Source organism: Papio anubis, chromosome 8 (assembly GCF_008728515.1).
Source record: "Papio anubis isolate 15944 chromosome 8, Panubis1.0, whole genome shotgun sequence".
NCBI lineage: Eukaryota > Metazoa > Chordata > Mammalia > Primates > Cercopithecidae > Papio > Papio anubis.
Window position 1 is genome coordinate 106177956 of NC_044983.1, and position 7724 is coordinate 106185679.

The window sequence follows — 7724 nt, forward strand, 5'->3', positions numbered from 1 at the left end:
GGTGGAGTGGAATACAGTGGGAGCGTCCGCTTGATTGCTTTCTCTCCTTGGTTCCTGAGTCCTGGCACCATGTTAAATGTCCTGGCCATGGTTGCAAGTGTGGCTCTCCAAGCCATAGAAGTGGATGAACTAAGTAATGGGATTTAACCACGCTTTATCCACATAGCCTTAGTTATCCTCCTGTGGATCCCTTTTGATTTTCTATACTTGTGTGATCTGCCTGGCTCCCTAAAAAATAGATCTCTGAAAAGACTGTAATAGTCACTTTTGAGCAAGGCTTCTTTAACGGAGGGGATGTGCTAGTCGCCTGCTATTACGGCATGTGCTAAAACATTTGCCCTTAAGGAAAATGGTTCCAGTTAAATTCTAAACTTAAAATCCCCTTACCTAATCAAGTACTGTTTTAATTAGAGACAGAATGGGTGCCTGAAATGAACCTAGAGGCCTAATGCTAATTTCTCCTGTAGATGGGACAGTATTGGAACTAAAATTTGGCTACACAGGACATTTTACTCCTAACTGTTGAAGGCAGAGCTTTCCCATTCATAGAAGGGGCTTTTCTAGCGGCACAAAAAGAGAGAATTGGGAAGCTGCGATGTTAAAGCAAAGGACCTACAATATACGCCATCAAGAGGGTTGCTATTTCCATTAGGTGGTGGTGTTGGCTGAGAAATACCATGTGCTCACCAGTACTGTGGCATTTTCCCAACAGAACTGTTTACGTGAACTGGAAATCTTCCTGCACATTGCATAAACAGAGAGGATACAAGACATAGCAACCATGGTTAGAAAAGAAGGAAACTTTTGTGATCTGGAGATCCATGACCAACACCCAGATGAGCTGTTGGAGGCCTTTGTATAATGCCATATTGTGCTTTGGTCAAAATCCTCAGTTGCTCCAGTGTTTCTCCCACCCACACATGATGTCAAGGTTCTCTATGAAAGAAAATTTGTTCAAAGAGAGTCTTGAGACCAAAGGACAGATTTGAGGTTCGCTCCATCTTCACCACTCCAATATTTAGATCTCCCTTCTGATCCAGATCCCAAAAGAGTCCCCAAATGAAATGGCTTTGTTGTCTGGGGAATTACCTGTGGTTTGTTGTCTCACACTTAAAAATAATTCAGGACACAGACACACATGAGGAGTAGGTTTAGGAGAAGAAAGTTTAATTGACAAAGAAGAGAGGGAAAGCTTCCTCATGCTGAGAAAGCAAGTTGCCCAAGAGAACATCCCCAGGTTTTGGACAGAACACAGTGGATTTTGTACAGAGGCTTGAGAAGGCAGTAATTGTTTTACATAGGGTCCAGGGATTGGCTTGACCAGGTGTGCCATTTACATAGTCCACAAAAAGACTAGCCTTCTCACCCTAATCTTTTATTATGTGATATATTCTCACCCTAATCTTTTATTATGCGAATGTGGCTTCTACCTGAAGGTCACCATGACACCTACACACGTGGTTTGACCTGGCTGGTGCCATGACACCTGCACACATGGTGACAAGAAAAAAGGAGCAGGAACTACCATATTTAATGTACCTGGCTTCTAGGTAGAGCTGTTGGCATTTACATATGAAAGCTTCTAGCTTGCATATCTATACTTGCAGCTTGACTTTTAAGGCTGCTTTCTGTTAGGAGAGAAATGGTTTGGGGGCTGCTTTTTATTAAAGGAAAATTCCACTGAGAACTCTTTTACCTTTCTAGCTGCCTAAAAATAATTTCTTAATAACTTTTGTATTAATAGTAACCAGGTAAGCTCAAATCCAGAAATAGCCTTATTAAAGGAACAAGAACATCATTTCATTTCAAATTTTTCTGTCTCTCCCTCAAAGCAGAACAGCTCACATTTAAGGAGGATAAGCCCAGCGTGTGGCTGCTTCCTCAGGAGGGAAAGGAAAGAGTGGAGCATGCTTCAGATGTTTTAGTTTTGGGGGTTAGATGCCTGAGGAAGTGACTTCTGTCTCATCTGTTTCATGGCACTGATGGGAAAAACACACACTTGTGCCTGTGGTTGCTGAGCACAAAAGAGAACTCAGTGGGTTTGTTGCAGCACCAGAGAATCTACAATGCCAGAGTTAGACAACAGGGGAAGTAAGAAACTACAAGTCCTCAAAAAGGAAAAAAAAAGGGGGAGAAGAAGAAGAAGAAAAAAAATAAACCCTGCAAACCTCTCTAATTCAGAAACTGCATTCCAAGCCCAGAGAAGAAGAATCTCCATAAAAAATTTGAGAGGTCCCCAGAATTTCTAGCTTGTCTGATTTATGGAAGTGTTTCCCTGTATACAACTGGTTCATAAGGCCTGAGACAGGAGGTTGTTTTTTTTTGTTTGTTTGTTTTTTTATTTATTTATTATTATTATACTTTAAGTTGTAGGGTACATGTGCATAACATGCAGGTTTGTTACATATGTATACTTGTGCCATGTTGGTGTGCTGCACCCATCAACTCGTCATTTACATCAGGTATAACTCCCAATGCAATCCCTCCCCCCTCCCCCCTCCCCATGATAGGCCCCGGTGTGTGATGTTCCCCTTCCTGAGTCCAAGTGATCTCATTGTTCAGTTCCCACCTATGAGTGAGAACATGCGGTGTTTGGTTTTCTGTTCTTGTGATAGTTTGCTAAGAATGATGGTTTCCAGCTGCATCCATGTCCCTACAAAGGACGCAAACTCATCCTTTTTTATGGCTGCATAGTATTCCATGGTGTATATGTGCCACATTTTCTTAATCCAATCTGTCACTGATGGACATTTAGGTTGATTCCAAGTCTTTGCTATTGTGAATAGTGCTGCAATAAACATACGTGTGCATGTGTCTTTATAGCAGCATAATTTATAATCCTTTGGGTATATCCCCAGTAATGGGATGGCTGGGTCATATGGTACATCTAGTTCTAGATCCTTGAGGAATCGCCATACTGTTTTCCATAATGGTTGAACTAGTTTACAATCCCACCAACAGTGTAAAAGTGTTCCTATTTCTCCACATCCTCTCCAGCACCTGTTGTTTCCTGACTTTTTAATGATCGCCATTCTAACTGGTGTGAGATGGTATCTCATTGTGGTTTTGATTTGCATTTCTCTGATGGCCAGTGATGATGAGCATTTTTTCATGTGTTTGTTGGCTGTATGAATGTCTTCTTTTGAGAAATGTCTATTCATATCCTTTGCCCACTTTTTGATGGGGTTGTTTGTTTTTTTCTTGTAAATTTGTTTGAGTTCTTTGTAGGTTCTGGATATTAGCCCTTTGTCAGATGAGTAGATTGCAAAAATTTTCTCCCATTCTGTAGGTTTCCTGTTCACTCTGATGGTAGTTTCTTTTGCTGTGCAGAAGCTCTTTAGTTTAATTAGATCCCATTTGTCAATTTTAGCTTTTGCTGCCGTTGCTTTTGGTGTTTTAGACATGAAGTCTTTGCCCATGCCTATGTCCTGAATGGTACTACCTAGGTTTTCCTCTAGGATTTTTATGGTATTAGGTCTAACATTTAAGTCTCTAATCCATCTTGAATTAATTTTCGTATAAGGAGTAAGGAAAGGATCCAGTTTCAGCTTTCTACTTATGGCTAGCCAATTTTCCCAGCACCATTTATTAAATAGGGAATCCTTTCCCCATTTCTTGTTTTTCTCAGGTTTGTCAAAGATCAGATGGCTGTAGATGTGTGGTATTGTTTCTGAGGACTCTGTTCTGTTCCATTGGTCTATATCTCTGTTTTGGTACCAGTACCATGCTGTTTTGGTTACTGTAGCCTTGTAGTATAGTTTGAAGTCAGGTAGCGTGATGCCTCCAGCTTTGTTCTTTTGACTTAGGATTGTCTTGGAGATGCGGGCCCTTTTTTGGTTCCATATGAACTTTAAAGCAGTTTTTTCCAATTCTGTGAAGAAACTCGTTGGTAGCTTGATGGGGATGGCATTGAATCTATAAATTACCTTGGGCAGTATGGCCATTTTCACGATATTGATTCTTCCTATCCATGAGCATGGTATGTTCTTCCATTTGTTTGTGTCCTCTTTTATTTCACTGAGCAGTGGTTTGTAGTTCTCCTTGAAGAGGTCCTTTACATCCCTTGTAAGTTGGATTCCTAGGTATTTGATTCTCTTTGAAGCAATTGTGAATGGAAGTTCATTCATGATTTGGCTCTGTGTTTGTCTGTTATTGGTGTATAAGAATGCTTGTGATTTTTGCACATTAATTTTGTATCCTGAGACTTTGCTGAAGTTGCTTATCAGCTTAAGGAGATTTTGGGCTGAGATAATGGGGTTTTCTAAATATACAATCATGTCATCTGCAAACAGGGACAATTTGACTTCTTCTTTTCCTAACTGAATACCCCTGATTTCTTTCTCTTGCCTAATTGCCCTAGCCAGAACTTCCAACACTATGTTGAATAGGAGTGGTGAGAGAGGGCATCCCTGTCTTGTGCCAGTTTTCAAAGGGAATTTTTCCAGTTTTTGCCCATTCAGTATGATATTGGCTGTGGGTTTGTCATAAATAGCTCTTATTATTTTGAGGTACGTTCCATCAATACCGAATTTATTGAGCGTTTTTAGCATGAAGGGCTGTTGAATTTTGTCAAAAGCCTTTTCTGCATCTATTGAGATAATCATGTGGTTCTTGTCTTTGGTTCTGTTTATATGCTGGATTATGTTTATTGATTTGCGAATGTTGAACCAGCCTTGCATCCCAGGGATGAAGCCCACTTGATCATGGTGGATAAGCTTCTTGATGTGTTGTTGAATCCAGTTTGCCAGTATTTTATTGAGGATTTTTGCATCGATGTTCATCAGGGATATTGGTCTAAAATTCTCTTTTTTTGTTGTGTCTCTGCCAGGCTTTGGTATCAGGATGATGTTGGCCTCATAAAATGAGTTAGGGAGGATTCCCTCTTTTTCTATTGATTGGAATAGTTTCAGAAGGAATGGTACCAACTCCTCCTTATACCTCTGATAGAATTCAGCTGTGAATCCATCTGGTCCTGGACTTTTTTTGGTTGGTAGGCTATTAATTATTGCCTCAATTTCAGAGCCTACTATTGGTCTATTCAGGGATTCAACTTCTTCCTGGTTTAGTCTTGGAAGAGGGTAAGTGTCCAGGAAATTATCTATTTCTTCTAGGTTTTCCAGTTTATTTGCGTAGAGGTGTTTATAGTATTCTCTGATGGTAGTTTGTATTTCTGTGGGGTCGGTGGTGATATCCCCTTTATCATTTTTAATTGCGTCGATTTGATTCTTCTCTCTTTTCTTCTTTATTAGTCTTGCTAGTGGTCTGTCAATTTTGTTGATCTTTTCAAAAAACCAACTCCTCGATTCATTGATTTTTTGGAGGGTTTTTTGTGTCTCTATCTCCTTCAGTTCTGCTCTGATCTTAGTTATTTCTTGCCTTCTGCTAGCTTTGGAATGTGTTTGCTCTTGCTTCTCTAGTTCTTTTAATTGCGATGTTAGAGTGTCAATTTTTGATCTTTCCTGCTTTCTCTTGTGGGCATTTAGTGCTATAAATTTCCCTCTACACACTGCTTTAAATGTGTCCCAGAGATTCTGGTATGTTGTATCTTTGTTCTCATTGGTTTCAAAGAACATCTTTATTTCTGCCTTCATTTCGTTATGTACCCAGTAGTCTTTCAGGAGCAGGTTGTTCAGTTTCCATGTAGTTGAGCGGTTTTGATTGAGTTTCTTAGTCTTGAGTTCTAGTTTGATTGCACTGTGGTCTGAGAGACAGTTTGTTATAATTTCTGTTCTTGTACATTTGCTGAGGAGTGCTTTACTTCCAATTATATGGTCAATTTTGGAGTAAGTATGATGTGGTGCTGAGAAGAATGTATATTCTGTTGATTTGGGGTGGAGAGTTCTATAGATGTCTATTAGGTCTGCTTGCTGCAGAGATGAGTTCAATTCCTGGATATCCTTGTTAACTTTCTGTCTTGTTGATCTGTCTAATGTTGACAGTGGAGTGTTGAAGTCTCCCATTATTATTGTATGGGAGTCTAAGTCTCTTTGTAAGTCTCTAAGGACTTGCTTTATGAATCTGGGTGCTCCTGTATTGGGTGCATATATATTTAGGATAGTTAGCTCTTCCTGTTGAATTGATCCCTTTACCATTATGTAATGGCCTTCTTTGTCTCTTTTGATCTTTGATGGTTTAAAGTCTGTTTTATCAGAGACTAGGATTGCAACCCCTGCTTTTTTTTGTTCTCCATTTGCTTGGTAAATCTTCCTCCATCCCTTTATTTTGAGCCTATGTATGTCTCTGCGTGTGAGATGGGTCTCCTGAATACAGCAGACTGATGGGTCTTGACTCTTTATCCAGTTTGCCAGTCTGTGTCTTTTCATTGGAGCATTTAGTCCATTTACATTTAAGGTTAAGATTGTTATGTGTGAACTTGATCCTGCCATTATGATATTAACTGGTTATTTTGCTCGTTAGTTGATGCAGTTTCTTCCTAGCCTCGATGGTCTTTACATTTTGGCATGTTTTTGCAATGGCTGGTACCGGTTGTTCCTTTCCATGTTGAGTGGTTCCTTCAGGGTCTCTTGTAAGGCAGGCCTAGTGGTGACAAAATCTCTAAGCATTTGCTTATCTGTAAAGGATTTTATTTCTCCTTCACTTATGAAACTTAGTTTGGCTGGATATGAAATTCTGGGTTTAAAATTCTTTTCTTTAAGAATGTTGAATATTGGCCCCCACTCTCTTCTGGCTTGGAGAGTTTCTGCTGAGAGATCTGCTGTGAGTCTGATGGGCTTCCCTTTGTGGGTAACCCGACCTTTCTCTCTGGCTGCCCTTAAGATTTTTCCCTTCATTTCAACTTTGGTGAATCTGGCAATTATGTGTCTTGGAGTTGCTCTTCTCGAGGAGTATCTTTGTGGCGTTCTCTGTATTTCCTGGATTTGAATGTTGGCCTGCCCTACTAGGTTGGGGAAGTTCTCCTGGATGATATCCTGAAGAGTGTTTTCCAACTTGGTTCCATTTTCCCCCTCACTTTCAGGCACCCCAATCAGACGGAGATTTGGTCTTTTTACATAATCCCATACTTCTTGCAGGCTTTGTTCATTTCTTTTTCTTCTTTTTTCTTTTGGTTTCTCTTCTCGCTTCATTTCATTCATTTGATCCTCAATTGCTGATACTCTTTCTTCCAGTTGATCGAGGCGGTTACTGAAGCTTGTGCATTTGTCACGTATTTCTCGTGTCATGGTTTTCATCTCTTTCATTTCGTTTATGACTTTCTCTGCATTAATTACTCTAGCCGTCAATTCTTCCACTTTTTTTTCAAGATTTTTAGTTTCTTTGTGCTGGGTACGTAATTCCTCCTTTAGCTCTGAGAAATTTGATGGACTGAAGCCTTCTTCTCTCATCTCGTCAAAGTCATTCTCCGTCCAGCTTTGATCCGTTGCTGGTGATGAGCTGCGCTCCTCAGTTGAAAATGCAGAAATCACCGGTCTTCTGTGTCGCTGGCGCTGGGAGTTGGAGACTGGAGCTGTTCCTATTCGGCCATCTTGCCCTCAAAGCGTACAGGAGGTTGTTTTTTAAAAAGGCAAGAATCATAACAAAAAATGAAAAGACACCCAAAGAAACAGGGAAACATGACCCAATCAAGGAAAAAACTACATATCCAAAACTGCTCCTAAAATATTCAGTTCTATGAAATACAAAACAAGGAATTCCAAGTAATTATTCTAAAGGAGCTAAGGATGATATGATAACACAGACAGAAAACTGAATGAAATTAGGAAAAT